Genomic DNA, 22,634 nt, shown 5'->3' with positions numbered 1-22,634 from the left:
TCTTATAGATTCAGGAGCAGATGTTAATATACTAAGCACCAAAGTTGTTCCAGCTAAATACTGGATGTCTGCACAAAGAAAAGTGATTGGTCTAGGCAACAAAACACTCAACTATGAAGTACCCAAGGCTTCAATCTGCTTTGATAATCATTGTATAAAGTTAAAATTTGCAGTCGGTGACATCCCAGTAGATTGCATTTTAGGCAATATCTTTCTGGCCGCGGTAGAACCACATGGGTCAATCCGTTTGAAGAAAAACAGAGGTGGATATTTCATCACACTTCCAACATCCAGTTCCATTCCTAAAAGGATTGAGATGCCTTACATCTCAAATCCCAGAATTTCAACAATAGTACAAGCCATGAAAGAGTTGGATAAAGCTGAGTCAAAACTGTTAGATCTTAAAGATCTAAAATCCACTATTCAAGTTTCACATTAGCTCAAACATCCAGATAACCAGAGAAAAATTGCTGAGATTAAACAAAAGATTGAAAAGGAATGTTGTGATGAAGAGCCTAATGCTTTCTGGCATAGAAAACAATATTTAGTAAACCTGCAATATAAGGCAGAATATGCAGGAAAGCCATGTAAAAGCAAAGCCATACCTATGAATAAGGAATATCACGATATCTGTGAAAAGGAAATACAGAGACTGTTGGAGAAGAAGCTAATCAGGGAGTCAGACAGTCCATGGAACTGCTATGGGTTCTATGTGAACAAAAGAGCCGAACAAATCAAAGGCATCCCAAGATTGGTAATAAATTATAAACCTCTGAACTCGGTTTTAGTTGACAATACCTACCCGATTCCTCATAAGGGAGATCTTATCAGTAGAATCGCAGGTGCTAAAGTATTCTCCAAGTTTGATTTAAAGTCAGGATTTTGGCAAGTTGCAATCTCAGAAGAAGATAAATTCAAGACTGCCTTTAGCGTGCCAGCAGGACACTATGAGTGGAATGTGATGCCTTTTGGTCTCAAACATGCACCATCCAAATTTCAAAAGGTGATGGACTCGATCTTTAAACCTTTCTTTGATTGGTTAATTGTATATATTGATGATATTCTTATTTTTTCCAAGAATGTCCAGGACCACTTTCGACATATACAGATCTTTGTAAATACCATTAAAAGAAATGGTCTTGTCCTCAGCAAAAAGAAAATTGAAGTCTTTCAAACTTCAATTAAGTTTCTTGGCCATACAATATTTAATGGCTAGATCTCTTTGCAAAAACATGCTCTGGAATTTTCCAGCAAATTTCCAGATGTTATTACAGATAAGACACAGCTCCAAAGATTCCTTGGATGCTTAAACTATGTTAGCAACTTCTATAAAGATTGTGCTAAAGATAGAAGTTTGTTGAATCAACATCTTAGAAAAAATCCAGAACCTTGGACTGAAGCACACACCAGAGCAGTTAAAAATATAAAAGCCAAGGTTAAATCCCTTCCTATTTTGCACATCTCCGATGATGAAGCATATAAGATTGTTGAATCTGATGCCAGTGACATTGGATGGGGAGGAATTCTAAAGCAAAAGAAAAATAATGAAGAACAAATTGTCCAATTTGTTTCAGGTACGTGGAATTCTACTGAGAGAAATTATTCTACTATAGAGAAAGAAGTTAAGGCAGCATGGAACTGTATAGATAAATTTGAAATACATCTTTTCAATAAGGCTTTTCTTCTCAGAACAGATGCATCAGCACTTAAAAAAGTATTAACCAAAGACATCAAAAAGCCAAGAGAAGCAAAATTCGCAAGATGGCAAGCTCTTTTTTCTAACTTTGATTTTGAAGTCGAGCATATAAAAGGAGAAGAAAATTGTCTGCCAGACTTTCTCAGCAGAGAACATATTCAGAACCAGCAACAAGAACATGTGATGATCATTGTAATAGAATGGGATCCAACTCAGCAGCAAGAAGTTTTGAGAACAATTAGAGAAGATCGAAGTTGGGAAGAATACAAAAATAATTGGAAACCTACATGGAAACCAAGGAATACAAAGGTTTTAGATGCAGATCTTCAACCACACACTGACATCCTACACCTTGGTCCCGAAAGGTGAGTATTTCCGAAAGGAAATCATTGGATACACGACATGGTGTACACTAGCAGTATGGCCACAACACACCAAGAAGAAGAAGCCTTACAAAGTTCTTTCCACGACATCTCAATGAATTGGACAGAAGGAGGAGACAGAAGAAAAATCTATCATAGATTTTTCTCAATCAATAAAACCAGAAATACAAACTGGCCAATCATGAGAGATAATGCTGCACTCTGGCCAAGGAATGATCCTAATCTAATTTTTCCTGACACCATTTATAACTTTGTTGGATATAAAAAATTATGGTGGGACATTTTAAATGTCGACGGGAAAAATGAAATTCATTATACAAAGCTTAAATTTGGATCCACAGGAAGCATGCAGAGAAACCAACAAGCAGAATGGTTAAGGGACTGGTGGAAAGATTATGAAGTAAATAGAATTGCAATAGATCCAGTTTTTTATGAAAGTTATTTCCAGATGCAATGTCAAAAGTGTTTTGAAAAGAAATGCTGTAGAGTGTTTCCATCTACCTTGTAAAACGGTCAGCGATTTATTTCAATATCCTGACCATGCAACTTTACAACAATTCATGGCTAGGCATGATGAATGGCTAGTCATGACTAAAATAAAACATCAATATGTACTAAACAAGCCCATGATCATCCGATGAATCTATACTAAAGCATGGGATGGGATTATATATCTTAGAATCCGCTTTCCAGGGATTACACCTCTTAGTGGCCCCAATACATAATTGGTTCTCGTGGGCTTTTCCTAAAAGCATCCACATTGTAATAATGATGTCCAGTCACAAACTGAATGTGACCAGTTTTGTCCTGGATTTTTGTTGTTCAAAAAGTATTCACTTTGTAAAGTTTATACATTTTTCGGATTAGCTGTAGTCTCCACTATATAAATATAGTACAAAGATTCTTCTGTCACGAGACTCGAAGCACTTCTCCGAATTTTGGTGCGCTTTGAGCCACATCTCACGGACTCGCAGAATAATTAGTACAAAATCCCAAAAACTAGTGCTCTTGTCATTTCGTGCCACCTAATTGGATAAGCTTCATGTATTCATTAATAGTGGATGGCTGGAATCACTGACCTGTTCTTCTATGGGGACCACTTTTTGTCTCCACAAGGATAGTTGTCACGGCTCTCACAATCACCTTCCCATTGATGCGCCCGCAAGAGGTTACATTCGTTGGCTCTTCGATTTCTGTTTGAGCGATGTCCCTCACAACCTACTACTTACGGCTCTGCGATTCCTCACTTTCCTTGTTAATTACCTTCACGGCCCATGGCCCACCATACTCCTTCTGCCACGGTCTTCCTTGCTCACGATGCGCCCAATTGGTTCGACCACATCACATGGCCACCCGACCCACTCGGTTGACACTGCGTAATTCTGATACGACCACCGCTCACAGCTCAGTGCCGTCGCTTGCGATCAACGTGCCCTCGACTTTTCTCTATGAGGTTTGGTCGACTCCTCTCCAGTGTATGGCTCAACGTTCAACATGTGATGGATCTGCAAGTACTTGCTACAAGTGAACGTAAATACGTAGGAAACCCATCGGCGAGTAGTCAACCACGCCAGATCGTGATGCGACAGATTTGTTGAACAGACTTCGGTTGTTCCTTGGAAGTGTAGATCACACAATCCTTCTAGGAGAATATAACCCGACCTTTGGTTGCCTTTGTAATGGAACCAGGGCTCCCCGCGAGTTATAATACCCAAGCGTTATATTGAAGCCTTGCTGCACTGAAAAGCAATCGTTCACAATTTACTAAACCAAAGAATTCTATGGCATCCTTTTAAGAAGAAAAAAAAAAGACATTAGGTGCGTCCTCCCACTATTCTGCATGACCCTTCAACTAAATATCTGTTGTGACCTCGTCCCTGTGCACAGTCACAACGCCTCTTATTTCGTGTTGCGAGCAACTAATAATATATGGCTCATCGCCTCGACGATATATGGCATGTTGGCCTCAAATCTCCTGACAGAGTCACCACACCCATTATTAAATCACCCCTACAAATCTTTGGTGGGAAAGCTTAATCATATTATGTCCTATCGGCTCTTCGACAATGACAAAGACATGCCGAATATTCCTTCAATAAAACTCGGGTCCTGAATTTGCCTGTGAATGGAATATCTGGCGCAACTGACCCAGATCCAATCTAACAAGCCCTCAAATCTTCTGATCCTATCTTAAATAAAGACTTTGCTACATGAGATATTGGTTGTGTTCCTTTTGCAGCGTACAACTCACTATCCTTGGTGTTGATGGCTTCTAGGCCCTTGAAACTCTGATCTGGTATGCTCTTGATTTAGTTTTCAAACCCAAAGCACTCTCCAAAATTTCACTCTCCCAAAGCGCTGCGGTGATCAGAAGCTCAAGAGACATAAAAATATTGACAATTCAACTAAGGTGACAATATCAAAATCCTGACTCAAGTCTGTGCAGTTCCTTTTCTCCACTAGTGCAGGATTTCCCTCACAGTCATATATGATGCCAATTTGCCGTAAATTAATATGTAAAAAAATGAAGTCACATTCTATCCTTAGTGATATATAAATGAGATCGAACCTGGGCTCAATATCTATTGAAGATATCCTTTTTGAATTTGAACCTTCTATTTTTTGATTTTTTTTTAATGTTTTACCAATAAAATTATTTTACTTTAAAAATTGTCAAAATTTTATAAATATTATAAAAAGTTATTATAATTTTGAATATTTTTAAATATTATAAAAAATTATTATAATTTTAAATATTTAAAAAAAAAACTATTAGGAAATATTAAAAATTCTAAATTTTAAAATATACTTCATCCTTACCATTTTCCGTCACTAAAACTTAATATTTCATCCTTAAAAATCTATCGTTACAATGATTATATAATTCTCTATATCAATTCCTTTCTAAGCTAAAATAAATCTATTTTTATAAAACTCATTAATAAATAAAAAAACTAAAATAAATAAAAAATAAACAAACATTACTCTTTATTTTTCATTCTCATTTTCTTTTCCTTATTCATTTCTCATTCTTTTTTTTTCTTATTCAACTCTTAGATAAACATTACTTTATAACACAATTGGCTAACTTTCATCAATTTTCAAAATAATCTTTTAATATTAAACCTTACATCCCTTTCTTAATTTGAATCCATCTGAAACCACCATAAAACAAGTGATTGAAGCCACCAATACAAGTGAATGAAACTACCATTAAATTAGAAAATAAAGTAACGATAGAACATGTAAAAATTCATAACCTACTTAATCAAACTCTTCCCTATATTGTTTTTCCTTATTTTATGCCTTAATATATTCAAATTATATACATTGCAATATACCTAAATACATAATAATGTACAAAGTATATATTCGTGATGCTTAATGAAAAAACATGTACTAGATTTAAGCATAGGTTTTCATGAAATGAAATTTCTTAATTTGAATCCATCTGAAACCACCATAAAACAAGTGATTGAAGCCACCAATACAAGTGAATGAAACTACCATTAAATTAGAAAATAAAGTAACGATAGAACATGTAAAAATTCATAACCTACTTAATCAAACTCTTCCCTATATTGTTTTTCCTTATTTTATGCCTTAATATATTCAAATTATATACATTGCAATATACCTAAATACATAATAATGTACAAAGTATATATTCGTGATGCTTAATGAAAAAACATGTACTAGATTTAAGCATAGGTTTTCATGAAATGAAATTTTTATTTTGTGATGCTTAATGAGAAAACATATATTAGATTTAAGTAAAGTTTTTCAATACAAATTATATAAGAGAAATTTTTGGTCAATATGTTTCAAATCAATAAGTGGAGTTCATTATCAAGACCAAATGAAAAGACAAGCGAGCAATGTAGAGACATACTTTCAAGTAACCACTATATTTGAACAATAATATTTAAATTATGGTATTAATTTATTAATATATTAAAAACAAATATTATTAAGTAACAAACATATTAAAAAGCTAGTTTTTGAAAAATAATATTTAAATAATGATATTAGTTTATTGATTTATTAAAAAATATTAATAAGTAATGACTAGAAAAATATGACCCGAATTATCCACAGTACTTTGTTCATCACATGGACATTTCGAACCCCAAAGGGGATCCATCATCATGATAGAAAATGAGTAATAGACTAAGAGAAGAATTTGTCGACCAGGACAGAGAAATAGAAACCTAATGGTTTGACGACTTAAAATAGAAGCCGACTAAAATGACCATAGAAGTTTAAAATTCAAAGTAATGACTAGTTTTAAAAAAATAATATTTAAATTAATTTATTAAAACCAAATGTTATTAGTTTTTGAAAATAATATTTAAATTATGATATTGGTTTATTAATTTATTAATTTATTAAAAACAAATATTAATAACTGCTATATAGCGAGTTTTTGAAAAATAATATTTAAATTAATCTATTAAAAGAAAGGTCATAAAAAGAAGTCAATACCCTAATCTAAACAAGATCATTTAATAAGTAAAATAATTAATGGAAATAAAATAAACTATATTAAAAATAATTAATTTAAAAATAAATAAAATAATAATAATAATAATAACGTCTGGTTCGTCGGGTCAGTACTCATTTTCTTTCATCACTCTATATAAAATGGATCCAATTAGAAAGTTTGTTTCATACCGTGATATAGAAGAGCAAGAGTCATCCACTCAAGAAAATCCCCTTCGGGATATGTTCGCCATTGCATCTAGTAAGGTTTTAAATTCTGCTGAACTTGAATACAAAGAAAGCCAACCCTCTGCTAGATGGCAGCTACCTTCAATTAATGCTTCAGAAGTCTATGCAGATCTATCTGCCTTCCATTTAATTGCTGCTACTAGGATAAGTATAAAGGAGTCTATCAGTCAGATCCAGGAAAATTCTGACTGTGTACAATCTATTCCTTTACTTAACCCCAAACAATTACAGGCAGAGGCTAAGCATCTAAAAACCCAGTACCTTCATTTGGGTTGTATCAGAATTGGAATACATGCATTAACTCATCAGGGTTTGAATACTTTTGTGTTAGCCACTGTCTGAGATCTTACACACAACAAATATACAGATTCATTAATAGGAGGGATAGTTGCACCTCTTTCAAATGGTCCAGTTTATTTTGATTTCTATCCAAATTTTTTAGTTTATGTCTTTGATGAAACCATTGAGAGAATTCTCCAGCTCCAAATCTAGACAACTGGATTTGATATGAATAAGAAAAGACATAATATAGCAATCCAAACCAGAGGTTGCTTCAGGCACACAAATACCCTGTATCCTGCTGTCATGCATGCCCCCAGTAAAGATTCTAAAGCTAATGTTGTGGTGTTAACAGACTCTAGAAATAAAAAAATAGAACACCAAACAATCAGGTGGGAAGATTTGACATTCCCTGAACACTGGGTGGTTTCAAATCCCAGGCCTCCATCAGTCAAGAAAATTACTTCTACAGATATCAGAGAAGAGTCCTCCTCTGCCATCTTATCTTTCCCCTGCAGATCTACTATAGACAGAAAGAGGATAGATCAAATGTGCAGGAGTTCCCCATTATATAGAAATCTTGAACTTGTTGACACTGCTTGCACAAGTTCTCTTGTAAATATTTGCAAACATATTTCATTGTTTGAATTAGCCCAGATTGTAAATTTTTCTTCCTTAGAAGTTAAATGCCCAGAGTGTTAGTATCTAGTTATTTTAAGACAACTTGCAGATTTGGTAATCCATGAGAATCATCATCCTAGGACTGGTGAAGCCCCACCTACAACTTCTGTCAATCCATGTCCTAATCCTAAGTGCTCGGAAATTCCATTTCCTCATGAGTCAGAGCATGTTTTGATGATGCATGAGATTCCTATTTTGGAAAATGAAGATTCGAGGTTAACCCAAATGTTTTCAATAATGAGAGTAGCTAAATCAAGATATGATCTTGGTTATCTTGAGCAAGCTAATGGCCTTATCCCAGATTGCCGATTTGGTTATGTTCTGGATGACTGCAAAAAGCTAGCAGTCATGGAGATGCACAAATTCTTCACCTTAATGGATGGATGTCTAAAAAATAGAGTCCCTACCAAATGGATGAAAGCCATGTTGAATTGGGATCTTTTTACAAATCCTAAAGCAGAAGAATTTGGTTCCAGTCATTCTTTTCTAGAGAAAATAAAATTGTCTCAAGAATGGAAAAACCGCATGGAATGTACTAACACATGGATCTCATTCTATGTCTGGTTAGAAAAAAGACAGCAACAAATGGTTTTAATGACTGATGCATCCACTTCATCTCAACATTCTTGGATAGCATTAGATGGCCTTAAAGTTGAAACACCTACAACCTTTCCCCCATACAAAGGCATAGTGCTTGGAGAAGGACAAAATTATGCCAAAGTAATACCATTAGTATTAAAGGATGACAGTGCATCTGGCACTGATGGCAGAATACATAAAACTTTTGAACAGCTGAATTGGACAAACACAGCTGTGAAGGGTCTTGAAATGAACATAGCCAAATCAAAAGAGGTCAAAGAACAATTTGATACTGTCCAAGTTTCTTTAAATTCTATAAATAATTCCTTGAATAATGTTCAACAATCTACTTCAGTAATTAGAGGACATGTTAGAGAATCTCTAATAAAGCTAGAGAATGTTGAAGACAAAATGGTAGAACATATTGGTTCTACATCTGGACAAATAAATGAATTGGTACAGAAGATAAATCAATTATCTATATCAAAAATAGAAAAACCAGTTCCTTCTTCTTTTCTGCATAAAGAAAGTGTCCATATTCAGGATCCTATCAAGCCAGTCGACAGATTTCCTTTCCTATTCCCCAAAGAAGTTGCATCCAAAGAACCAAAAAAAGTTGAGACTTCAAGTGAACATATTTCTATAGCAAGTCTATTTAAGGAAGAGGAAAAAGAGCCAGAAGTTATGTCTATATATGAGCCTCTGGAAAGTCAGTACCGCATGTATTCAACACTTGATATCAGAGGAAAAGGCAAACTGCCTGAAACCCACACTTTCTTCCCTGATTCTCATAGGGAATGGACTATAGATAACCTCAGTGTCGGCCAGATAAGACAAATGGTAGACATGATGTTTACAGAATATAAACTTATGTGTCTAAGAGGAAAAACTGAGGTAGAAGCCTGCAAAACAATTATCCAGTGTTTCACAGGCACACTATCAAAATGGTGGGAAACAAAATCCTCTCCTACTTTAATTAAATAGATGGAAGAACAACTGCTCAAAGATGAGAAAGGAAATATAATTCATAATTTAGATGGGACAGTACAAAACAACATGATTGGAGCCTTGAACTCCATGATTGTTCAGCACTAGTGTGGTTCTGAGGCAAAAATAGCTGATAAGCATGAGATCATTTTAATGAATCTCAAGTGCAATAAAATATCCCAATATGAAGACTTCCATTGGGATTGGATGCAGAGAATCTATGAAGTTAAAGACGCAAAGAACTTGTTATGGAAGCAAGTCTATCTTGCAGCACTTCCTTCCAGGTTTGTTGACTATCTCAGACTACAAGAATTTTTTCAAATGCCTTTTGAGTCTTACACATGGGGACAAATATATTCAATTATTACTAAAGCTCTGGTTGGTCTTTGCACAAGCTCGAAAGTTAATAAGTCTCTAGAAAAGTTGTCTAGGTTCCCCGACAACAAATCATTGTGCAACAAGTATGGGTTATCTCTTGATGATCCATTAGTAAAAAGGAGAAAAAACAAGAAACAAGCCAAGAAAGAAAAGAATTTATCAACCAAAAAAGACTTTAAGAAGAAAGGTTGATCTTTTAGACAACATAAAAGAAAGGGATATTACAAATATGTCCCTAGGACACATTATTATAAACCATCTGACATTCACCTGCATAGTGCCAAGCAAGAAAAATGGAATAAATTGACATGTTGGTTGTGTGGAAAAAATGGACATACTGCAAATAACTGTCCAGTAGGTGAAGAATAAAAAAGAAATCGAGGCAAGAAATATCAGCCTCAAAATCAAAAATTAAAAACTCCAAAAACAAAGGCTCAGTATCTTTGCATGAGATGTGGGTCTAGAAATCATAAAACTGATCATTGCCCCAATGTGGTGATCAAGGAACACCCCCAGATTCAGCAGCAACAGTTGCTTGACTCATCTGTTGAAAGTTCTAATTCTAGTTTCGTATATACTTCAGAAAAAGAAGTTGAAGAATTAAATTTTTATGCAAATGCTTGTGACTGTTCAGATTCTGAAAATTGTAAATGTATTTTCTCTTCTGAATCTGAAGTTTCTAATGAATCTTCTGATGAAGATATATAGCCATAGAAATACAAAGAAAAAATTCTTATGGCACAGACAAAAGAAGATGAGATAAAAATCTTGTCCCAAATAAAAGCTATGGAAGAAGGAGAAATGAAGAATCGCCTTATGGAAGCCTTCATGGACCAAATGAAATCTTCCAGCAGAAGTTCTTCAAAGAAGCCACTCTTCATTGACGCCTCTTATGAAAAGAATGCAAAATCATTCCAAAGGCATAAACAACAAGATAAGGTTCGCGTGCTTACCTTGGGGGAGGTAAGTCATGAAATTCACAATCTCAAATTTGAAATTTCTATTCTTAAATCTCAGATTGTGAGATTAGAAAAAGGCAAATCCATTGATGAAGCAGATCCTATAGAAGAATATGATACAGAAGAATTTTACAAACCAAATGTACAAATAAATATTTGCATACAGGGATAGATGTTCAATTTGACTGCTCTTATTGATTCTGGAGTAGACGTAAATATTCTAAATACAAAAGTGATCTCTGCTAAATATTGCATGACAACAGAAAGAAAAGTTATTCGCTTAGGAAGTAAAATGATGAAGAATAAAATTCCCAAAGCATCTATCTGCTTTGATAATCACTCTATAAAATTAAAATTTGCAGTTGCTAACATCCCTGTTGATTGTATTTTAGGTAACATATTTTTGGCTGCTGTTGAACCACATGGTTCATTTAGAACAAAAAAGAATAAGGGTGGATATTTTATTACTCTTCCTACCTCCTCGGATGGCCCAAGAAAGATTAAATTACCATATGTCTCAATTCCACGGGTCTCGACAATGGTTCGGACTATGGAAGAGCTAAAGAAAGCTGAATGAAAGCTCACAGATCTAAAGGATCTCAAATCCACCATTCATATCTCACAATAGCTAAGCTTACCAACAATACAAAAGAAGATTTCAAAATTAAAGGCACAAATTGAGAAAGAGTGTTGTGCAGAAGATCCAAATGATTTTTGGCACATAAAACAATATTGTGTAGAATTGCCCTATAAAACAGAATATACAGGTAAGCCATGTAAAAGTAAGGAAATTCTGATGAACAAGGAATATCATGAGCTCCGCGAAAAAGAAATCAAGAATATGTTGAGTAAGAAATTGATCAGAGAATCAGAGAGCCCGTGGAATTGTTATGGTTTCTATGTAAATAAAAGAGCAAAACAAATTAGAGGCATGCCAAGGCTAGTCATCAATTATAAGCCTTTGAACTCAGTACTAGTAGATAGTACATATCCAATTCCCCACAAAGGAGATCTGATAAGCAGAATAGCAGGAGCAAAAATATTTTCCAAGTTCGATCTGAAATCAGGATTTTTGCAAGTTGCTATATCAGAGAAGGATAAATTCAAAACAACTTTCAGTGTCCCAGCCAGAAATTATGAATGGAATGCGATGCCTTTCGGCCTAAAGCATGCACCATACAAGTTCCAGAAGGTAATGGACTCTATATTCAAACCCTTCTTTGATTGGTTGATTGTGTATATAGATGATATACTTATTTTTTCAAAAAATTTGCAAGATCATTTTAAACATATACAGACCTTTATAAATACAATAAAGAGGAATGGTCTTGTATTAAGCAAAAAGAAAATCGAAGTCTTTCAGACTTCCAATAAATTTCTTGGCCATACTATATTCAATGGCCAAATCTCCTTGCAAAAACATGCTCTGGGATTCTCTAACAAATTTCCAGACATCATTACAGACAAGACGTAACTACAAAGATTTCTTGGTTGTTTAAATTACATAAGTAATTTCTATCAAAATTGTGCCAAGGAGAGAAGCTTATTAAATCAGAGGCTGCACAACAATCCTAAACCTTGGACTCCAATCCAAGCCAGAGCAGTACAAAAGATTAAAGCCAAGGTCAGAGAGCTTCCCATACTATATATATCTGATGATGCATCTTATAAGATTGTAGAATCTGATGCCAGCGACATTGGATGGGGGGTATATTAAAACAAAAAAAAAAGATAATGAAGAACAAGTTATCCAGTTCTCTTCAGGAACATGGAACCCCACTAAGAAAATATATTCTACTATAGAAAAAGAGGTGAAAGTAGCATGGAATAGCATCGACAAATTCAAGATCCATCTGGTCCATAAACCATTTCTTCTCAGGGCAGATGCATCTGCCCTTAAGAAGGTGCTTAATAAAGATATCAAGAAGCTTGGAGAAGCCAAATTTGCCAGATGGCAAGCCCTCTTTGTTAATTTTGATTTCGAAGTGGAACACATCAAAGGAGTAGACAACTGTCTACCTGATTTTCTCAGATGAGAATACATACAAACCTAGCCACAAGAGCAATAATATGTTTTTGTTATTGTTACTGAATGGGACCCAGAGAAACAACAAGAAGTTCTCAGAACTATCAAAGAAGACCAAAGCTAGGAAGACTACAAGAAGAACTAGAAGCCAACCTGGCAGCTAAGACAAATAAAAGTCTTAGATGCGGATCTATAGCCACATACAAATATTTTACTTCCCAAGCCAATAACTTTTCTTTATGTTGTCATCCAATATTTAGCAGGGATCACTTTTGTATTTAGAATATTTACATCTGCTCCAGAATCAATAAGAGCAGTCAAATTGAAAATCTGTCCCTATATGAAAATATTTATTTGTACATGATGTTGCTGGTACTCGATGGCAAGTATCCTCATCTCCTGAAAACCTGAAGCAGTATCTTTTCTTCCCTCATAAATCTGTACACTTGGTTTGTAAAATTCTTCTGTATCATATTCTTCTATAGGATCTGCTTCATCAATGGATTTGCCTTTTTCTAATCTCACAATCTGAGATTTAAGAATAGAAATTTTAGATTTGAGATTGTGAATTTCATGACTTACCTCCCCCAAGGTAAGCGCGCGAACCTTATCCTGTTGTTTATGCCTTTGGAATGATTTTGCATTCTTTTCATAAGAGGTGTCAATGAAGAGTGGCTTCTTTGAAGAACTTCTGCTGGAAGATTTCATTTGGTCCATGAAGGCTTCCATAAGGCAATTCTTCATTTCTCCTTCTTCCATAGCTTTTATTTGGGACAAGATTTTTATCTCATCTTCTTCTGTCTGTGCCATAAGAATTTTTCATTTGTATTTCTATGGTTGTATATCTTCATCAGAAGATTCATTAGAAACTTCAGATTCAGAAGAGAAAATACATTTACAATTTTCAAAATTTGAACAGTCACAAGCATTTGCATAAAAATTTAATTCTTCAACTTCTTCTTCTAAAGTATATACGGAACTAGAATTAGAAATTTCAATAGATGAGTCAGGCAACTGTTGCTGATGAATCTGCGTGTGTTCCTTGATCACCACATTGGGGCAATGATCAGTTTTATGATTTCTAGACCCACATCTCATGCAAAGATATTGAGCCTCTATTTTTGGAGTTTTTAATTTTTGATTTTGAGGATGAGATTTCTTGCCTCGATTTCTTTTTGATTCTTCACCTACTAGATAGTTATTTGCAGTATGTCCATTTTTGCCACACAACCAACATGTCAATTTATTCCATTTTTCTTGCTTGGCACTATGCAGGTGAATGTCAGATGGTTTATAATAATGTGTCCTAGGGACATATTTGTAATATCCCTTTACTTTATGCTGTCTAAAAGATCAGCCTTTCTTCTTAAAGTCTTTTCTGGTTGATAAGTTATTTTCTTTCTTGGTTCGTTTCTTGATTTTTCTCCTTTTTACTAATGGATCATCAAGAGATAACCCATACTTGCTGCACAATGATTTGCTATTGGGGAACCTGGACAACTTTTCTAGAGACTTATTAACTTTCGAGCTTGTGCAAAGACCAACCAGAGCTTTAGTAATAATTGAATATATTTGTCCCCATGTGTAAGACTCAAAAGGCATTTGAAAAAATTCTTGCAGTCTAAGATAGTCAACAAACCTGGAAGGAAGTGCTGCAAGATAGACTTGCTTCCATAACAAGTTCTTTGAGTCTTTAACTTCATAGATTCTCTGCATCCAATCCCGATGGAAGTCTTCATATTGGGATATTTTATTACACTTGAGATTCATTAAAATGATCTCATGCTTATCGGCTATTTCTGCCTCAGAACCACACTAGTGCTCAACAATCATGGAGGTCAAGGCTCCAATCATGTTGTTCTGTACTGTCCCATCTAAATTATGAATTATATTTCCTTGCTTGTCTTTGAGCAATTGTTCTTCCATCTGTTTAATTAAAGCAGGAGAGGATTCTGTTTCCCACCATTTTGATAGTGTGCCTGTGAAACACTGGATAATTGTTTTGCAGGCTTCTACCTCAGTTTTTCCTCTTAGACACATAATTTTATATTTTGTAAACATCATGTCTACCATTTTTCTTATCTGGCCGACACTGAGGTTATCTATAGTCCATTCCCTATGAGAATCAGGGAAGAAAGTGTGGGTTTCAGGCAGTTTTCCTTTTCCTCTGATATCAAGTGCTGAATACCTGCTATACTGACTTTCTAGAGGCTTATATATAGGCATAAATTCTTGCTCTTTTTCCTCTTCCTTAAATAGACTTGCTATAGAAATATGTTCACTTGAAGTCTCAAATTTTTCTGGTTCTTGGGACACAACTTCTTTGGGGAATAGAAAAGGAAATCTGTCGACTGGCTTGATAAGATCCTGAATACGGACACTTTCTTTATGCAGAAAAGAAGAAGGAACTGGTTTTTCTGTTTTGGATATAGATAATTGATTCATCTTCTATACCAGTTCATTTATTTGTCTAGATGTAGAACCAATATGTTATACCATTTTGTCTTCAACATTCTCTAGCTTTATTAGAGATTCTCTAACATATCCTCTAATTACTGAAGTAGATTGTTGAACATTATTCAAGGAATTATTTACAGAATTTAAAGAAACTTGGACAGTATCAAATTGTTCTTTGACCTCTTTTGATTTGGCTATGTTCATTTCAAGACCTTTCACAGTTGTGTTTTTCCAATTCAGCTGTTCAGAAGTTTTATGTATTCTGCCATCAGTGCCAGATGCACTGTCATCCTTTAATACTAATGGTATTCCTTTGGCAGAATTTTGTCCTTCTCCAAGCACTATGCCTTCGTATGGGGGAAAGGTTGTAGGTGTTTCAACTTTAAGGCCATCTAATGCTATCCAAGAATGTTGAGATGAAGTGGATGCATCAATCATTAAAACCATTTGTTGTTGTCTCTTTTCTAACCAGACATAGAATGAGATCCATGTGTTAGTACATTCCATGTGGTTTTTCCATTCTTGAGACATTTTTATTTTCTCTAAAATAGAATGACTGGAACCAAATTCTTCTGGTTTAGGATTTGTAAAAAGATCCCAATTCAACATGGCTTTCATCCATTTGGCAGGGACTCTATTTTTTAGACATCCATCCATTAAGGTGAAGAATTTGTGCATCTCCATGACTGTTGGCTTTTTGCAGTCATCCGGAATAGAACCAAATCGGCAATCTAGTATAAGGCCATTAGCTTGCTCAAGATAACCAAGACCATATTTTGGTTTAGCTGGTCTCATTACTGAAAACATTTGGGTTAACCTCGGATCTTCATTTTCCAAAATAGGAATCTCATGTATCATTAAAACATGCTCTGACTCATGAGGAAATGGAATTTCTGAGCACTTAGGATTAGGACATGGATTGATAGAAGTTGTAGGTGGGGCTTCACCAATCCTAGGATGATGATTCTCATGGATTACCAAATCTGCAAGCTGGCTTAAAATAACAGGATACTGACACTCTGGACATTTAACTTCTATGGAAGAAAGATTTACAATTTGGGCTAATTCAAACAATGAAATATGTTTGCAAATATTTACAGGAGAACTTGTGCAAGCAGTGTCAACAAGTTCAGGATTTCTATATAATGGGGAACTCCTGCACATTTGATCTATCCTCTTTCTGTCTATAGTAGATCTGCGGGGGAAAGATAAGATGGCAAAGGAGGACTCTTCTCTGATATCTACAGAAGTAATTTTCTTGACTGACGGAGGCATGGGATTTGAAACCACCCAGTGTTCAAGGAATGTCAAATCTTCCCACCTGATACCAAATTGAAGCAGGGTCAACAATAAAATATGGGTTTGAAGTTTATTAAACAAATAACAAAAATACTAAAAGGAATTAAGAAAATAAAATACATACAATAAAAAAATAGATTCCAATAAAAAATAAATCAACAATAAATATTATAAAAATAAACCCAATACTATAAATGAATGATTTTCTTTAAATTGGTGAGAATCTAATAAATATTATATAATGTTTAATTAATATTTTTTAATTATTGTGTTTTGATTAAATATAAAAAAGCATGATGATTTTCTTTAAATTGGTGAGAATCTAATAAATATTATATAATGTTTGATTAATATTTTATTATTATTGTGTTTTGATTAAATAGAAAAAACATGGTTATGATTTTTCATTATAGACAATAAAAATTATATCCAAATTCATTACAAAGCATAAATATTAACGAGAAATGGATGGGGCTGGTAAAATATACTTTTTAACTTTTAGATGATTGATGAAATTTAAACACGTTTATGAATTTATTACCTTCTATATGTTTAGAATAGAATGGCGCTATCTAATCACACTTGTTCGAAACAAATGATTTTACTCACTAATTTTATATATGATTAATCCAAACATGTTGGGTTACAAATTGTTAACCAGGGACGACTGCCATTTCACCATTCCCCCTAAGTTGTGCCTTATACCCTACATATGAAATATTCTTTGCCATGGATGTTTCTATGAAATATGCTTTAATGCAAGTATATGGTTGAGAATTCTTGTCACTATGGATGGGAGATGCACAATGATTTGTGAGAAATTTCCTAGACAACGGTTGTCTTTTTTTTTCCCGAAGGTGGCAAAACCTATCAAACTCAGGTGTCAAACCAACAGAGAGGACAGCCATCTCTGGCTGCTATCCGCGAATGTCGGTTTGACTCATCACTGTTATCAAGGAAAACCACGCCACCTGTAATAACCCGCTGGTGGTCCGTAAGGGAGCAGGCTTTCACTCCTGCCAGATGCCTCTGGGTCTTGGGCCGTTAACCTGTTTCCTTACGTCCGAGGAAGACGAGCTCTTAGCCAAGCAGAAGCAGTTTTACGGCATACTCCAGGCCGATAGACAACGGTTGTCTTGCACGGTCACTCTTTTTTAATTTGGCTGATTTTCCTCATTTAAAATAAAATAAAATCATATTAATTATTAATTTTTTTAAGGTATAATGGATATAATATTAATGTTTTTTTATTTTTATTTGTATTGAAAATTTGTTGTTGCAATGCATTTTTTAACAAGGTTGTATAGCTAACGTCTTTTATTGCTTAATTTAATTATTGAATTTCTCTATTGTTTAGTTTAATTATTGAACTTTGAAAAGTATGAACCAACTCCCATATTTGAACAAGGGTTACAAAGTAGTTATTTTGGCTTAGTTTAAATATAGTCCTCTCATTTTCCTACCTTTACAATTAAAATTCAATTCATTGTTAAAAGGAATTAATGATTTTCTTTACATTTGACTTGCTTTCATTATAACCATATAGTCAGTGAAGACTTACTACCTTTTCAAATTCATTTTTTTCATTCTCTTTGAGACGAATCAAGTTCAAGAAATTCTATGATATTGGAGGAGCATAACGAACAACCATTCTCACAACAAAATAATAATAATAATAATAAAAGTTAGTACAACTTGCACAATTGTACAATTATATACAACCCAATTCTTTTGATCGATCCACAACCATTTGAACGACCAATGAAACTTGAAAATTGTAATTCCTACTTGTCTCAATTGTGATTCTTTCTATCTAGAGGAGTTTGTTCCTATTCCTTAGGGTTGTTATATCTAGATGTTCCTAGATTGGTGTGTGGTTGAGATATTCTCTCAACCAAGTGACTGTATGTCCAAGATAGTCTACCTATCTTGAGACAATAATAAATGTATTTACATGTAATCTTATTTGATGTGAATAATACAATATAGTGTGCACTATCAAATTTTATCTTGGTATCAAAGCGGGGCTGGGCCTCATTCCCTCACGAGAGGGCCCAGGTAAATCCTGCATAAAATAAATATATTTGTTTTTGTGTTGAGACCATTGTGAGGGTATTGTTGTTGCCATTAATGTGACACTGGCATTTGTTGTTGAAGCATATGTGGAGGCCAAGCCTGCTGATTGGTGCAAAATCTGAAGAGTAGAGGGCATGGTTGTTGTGAATGTGTGAAAGGAAATCGCTGGAGAAAAGTGCGTGAAGCAGTGGGAGTCCATCACTTGAGAATCAAGTGTCAACCCGTGACTTAATTTGGACAACCCATTTGATTTTTGGATGAATGATGCCCATGATTGTGCATATATGATCTCATCGACATCATTGGAGGCACCTTGATTAGGGAATTTTTTGGGCAGATAAATTGGTATTGGCTACAATTTCTTGTGCACTATTGAGCTTCTGAATTAAGCGTTGTGTAAGAGAGTGTTGTTTGATGTGTTGGAAAGTATATCTTAGTGTTTTTTTAACGTCTCTACACACTCTATAAGAGAGGAGGCTAAGTTTGACATACAACCGGAGTTTTTGAGGCACGGACCGCGTGGAGGACGAGGTGACCTGTTCGAGCCATGAGGAGAGGCTCGTTGTTTGGCACGAAGCTATGTAAGGAAATCTATGGGGAAAATGGTGGAAAGGTATTTGGGTCGAGTCTGTTCCCGTGACTCGGTGAGATAAGAGTTGTTGCTAACTCCATATGGAGAGGAGTTGAGCAGTTTGAGGAGTGGTCAGTTGAATGTTGAATGCTCTACTGCGCGTTGTTGGTTTAAGTCATTATTGGCCTAGGCATGTTTTTTCGTGGTGTCACTGTTTGTCTACAGATTTGGTGGTACCTATAGCTAATGTGTTGAAGTCTCTAATTGAGGTGTTGTAGCTCTTTGCTGGTCAGGGTTGTTTGTTTTATTAATGTGTGGAGATCGAGCGTGGTGGGTGATCCAGTGTGGTCAGTTGTATGCCCAAGGAGAAGTGCAAATTGAACACCTTGTATCCATGGAAAATAGTTTTATGTTGTGAGTGAAGAAGCAAAACAAGTTTGTTTATGTTTCTCTAGCCAGAGCATCACTTGGCCCTGCTATTAGTTTTTAGTGGTTACGGTTTCTAGCGTATCCTTATTCTCCCCAATGTTATCGTTGGCATACTTACTTTGAAGAAAAAACTATCGAATTTTAAAAACAGTAGTAACTCCTTTTGCTTCTGTGTAGCACCATTATTTTATATAGAATCTCCCGTAGCATCTGTACCGGCCTCTGCCCCTTTGGAAATTTCCAAATTGGAAAAAGGTCCCCTAGTATAGCAGCTCGAGATGACAAGGCAAACGTGACTTAGACATTGAAAAAGGCCAAGGGTATTGAAAAAAGAAAAAAAAGCATTTGAGAAGGGGAATATGAGGGGTTGATCAGAAGGGAGTTTGGGCATCACGAAAAGGGCATGGCCCCCATCAACAATGGAAGCTTTGGTTGTTGCCTTTCTTCTGTGTTATCTGCACAGGCAAAGTGGGCACACCTGTTCTTACAACAACCTAACAATTTCTTCTATGGCTCTCTTCAGAAGTGGCTCTCGCAATCTAGACAGATGATATGTACACTGGTTAATGTTGCCCATGGTGAAGAAATCTCTCTAGTAGATAATGTAACCACAAAAGTGGCGATAGTGCTGCAACAGGTTGCCTGGGGTTTCACGGAAGGGAAATTTGAGAAGGGAGATGCTGGATTGATGCTTCATTTTACCTATGGAGCCGTGAAGAAGGCCATACAATCTTAGGTAGTTCCTGTAGCTGCCTAAGTAATTGAAGTTCATATTCCTTTTCCGGTGTCATCGAAAGAAGAGATCATTGTGAAATTTAGAAAGGCTTTGCAGCAGGGCAAGGATCAGTCCAGGAAAATCAGATTAGCAGTCCTTGATCATGTGACATTTATGCCATCGATTTTCTTCCCTAGAAAAGAGCATATTAGGATTTGCAAGGAGGAGGGTTTGGACCAGGTTTTTGTAGATGAAGCTCATTCTATTGGGAATTTGGACATTGATATGCAAGACATCAATGCCAACTTTTACACTAGTAATCTTCACAAATGGTTTTCTTGTCCTTCGTCAGTTGCATTTCTTTACTTCCTTCATTCCCTTCTTCCTAATCTGTATTACCCAATTGTTTCAAGTGAATATGGAAACATATTAGCTATGGAGTCTACTTGGATTGGAAAAATGGACTACAGTTTGCAACTTTTTGTGCCTGCTATGGTAGATTTTGTTAAACAATTAGAGGGTGGTATTGAAGGCATCAGGAAAAAGAATCATGATTTTGTTGTTCACATGGGAGAGATGCTTGCTAGGGATTATGATACCCATTTGGGTGCTCCTCAAGAATTGTGCTCGGAAATGGTTCTTCGTTGTTACATCCCGAAAACCAGCATGAGGACGCATGCTTAGAAGCACCGTGTGCCAGTACCAGATGTTGGTCGACGACAATGGAGAGCTGACTATGGTGCAGTAAGCATAGATATCTATCGCGTACTGTGGCTGCTGAGATATGTTACTGCATGAACCATTGAGATGTATTGAGAGTCGTAGGTCTAGAGTGGAAGAGCTATTCTAGTGCATGCAAAAGGAATTTCCAAGGCCAACTGTGTTTGGCACATCCCTGCATTTGTGGTTGCATGAGAACCTGCATAATCCTGAGGGTATGACGTGTGGGAGAAGCTGCTCAATTAGGAATGTTGGAAGTTTTTTTAAAGTTTTGTATTAATCTCTCTATCTTAAAGGTTGTACTCTACTCCTTGGAATCTGCCAAGAGGAGATAACTTGCCCAAATTTTTATTTTTGTGGTGCATTGGCCTCACTGAAGAATTGTTTACTAAAGAATTTGTAATACAAAACATAACATAAGAAGAAAGTGTCGCCATTATCCTGGCTTGGTGACCAGATACGATATTGTGATAACAATCAAAGCCCATGATCATGGTAGGTTGGCTCATTATAGAGACCCCCTATCTTTCAGGTTTTTCACACAAATTTTAATTTATACTCTGATAATTTGTGTTAATAGATGGGGAGACAATTCCTCTCCTTAAGAGATGGGGATGACATGGAACAGTTATAGAATACTAAACTAGTGTGTTTATTTTGTAACCTTAGCATCTGTTTTAGGATATGGCTTATTGTAAAGTAGTTTTCGTATGCATATTAAGGTAAGAGAGCATTCAAATACTAATAGAAGATATCGATGTCATAACTTCAATATGAGTTTGAAAAATAACAGTTTAATCATATTCTTTTTACTAATGGATTCCATTAGATAAGAGTAAAAAGTTCCCAAGTATTAACCAAAGTTGGGTTAAAAATAACTCTTTAAAAAGACTTGGTAATATTACTTAAATCAATATGAGGCAAAGGTCAAATTGGCACTCAAGGGATTGCAGAGGGAAGAAGTGATATGTTATTAATTCAAACCCAAATTCAAGAGCCAAGATAAACTAGCAAAACCCAAAAACAATCAACCACAAAAAAGCAAATCATAAGATAAACAATACTCAACTTAAACAAGTAAAGAGAATGAACTTGACATAAGAAATTACGTTTCTTGTTAAGATGAATGTCAAGCATGTTAATATTGGCTTGCTTAGTAAGTTAGTTATTCCTTAAATAAGTTTCTAATATCATGGGGAGTTGCAAAAGAAAATTGCTTATAAAAGTTCAAACAAGGTTAATTTCCTTTTATAAGTTTGGCTTCCAAACAAAATATAAAGTCTTCATAATCAATCTTTCATAATAAATGAAAGCTTTGGAAATGAGAAAGAAAATTGCCCTGAATGTGTTTTGGCAATTGTCCTCATTAATATTTTCACAACTGCTTTATTGATATTCCAAATTATTCCAAAGAAAACCTACAGGAAGACAAACAAACATAAGGAAGAAACTACTAAAGGAAAAGAAGAACAAACTGAAGTAAACAATCAGATGATGAATGCCTAGAAGAATTTGGTAATAATTTTACCTCATTTATCTTCATCTTCTTCCATGTATTTCTTAAGAATGTTTAAATCATATTTTTATTCAATCTACAAAACATTACAAAAAAAAATATAATCTATCCCAAATCCTAATCTGCAAAGTAGATTAAGACTAGGTGAAATC

At 35.0% G+C, this 22,634-nt stretch overlaps 1 pseudogene; it reads left to right on the top strand.

Moving 5' to 3' along the window:
* The first annotated feature begins 3,283 nt into the window (after positions 1-3,283).
* LOC149248568 (putative L-cysteine desulfhydrase 1 pseudogene) lies at positions 3,284-20,930 on the top strand (annotated as a pseudogene).
* Positions 20,931-22,634: the final 1,704 nt, after the last annotated feature.

The sequence above is a fragment of the Pinus tabuliformis genome, chromosome 7, assembly GCF_031772625.1.
Source record: "Pinus tabuliformis cultivar Carrire ecotype Pingquan chromosome 7, CPIR1, whole genome shotgun sequence".
NCBI classification, from domain to species: domain Eukaryota; kingdom Viridiplantae; phylum Streptophyta; class Pinopsida; order Pinales; family Pinaceae; genus Pinus; species Pinus tabuliformis.
This window is presented reverse-complemented; position numbering and strand designations above follow the sequence as displayed.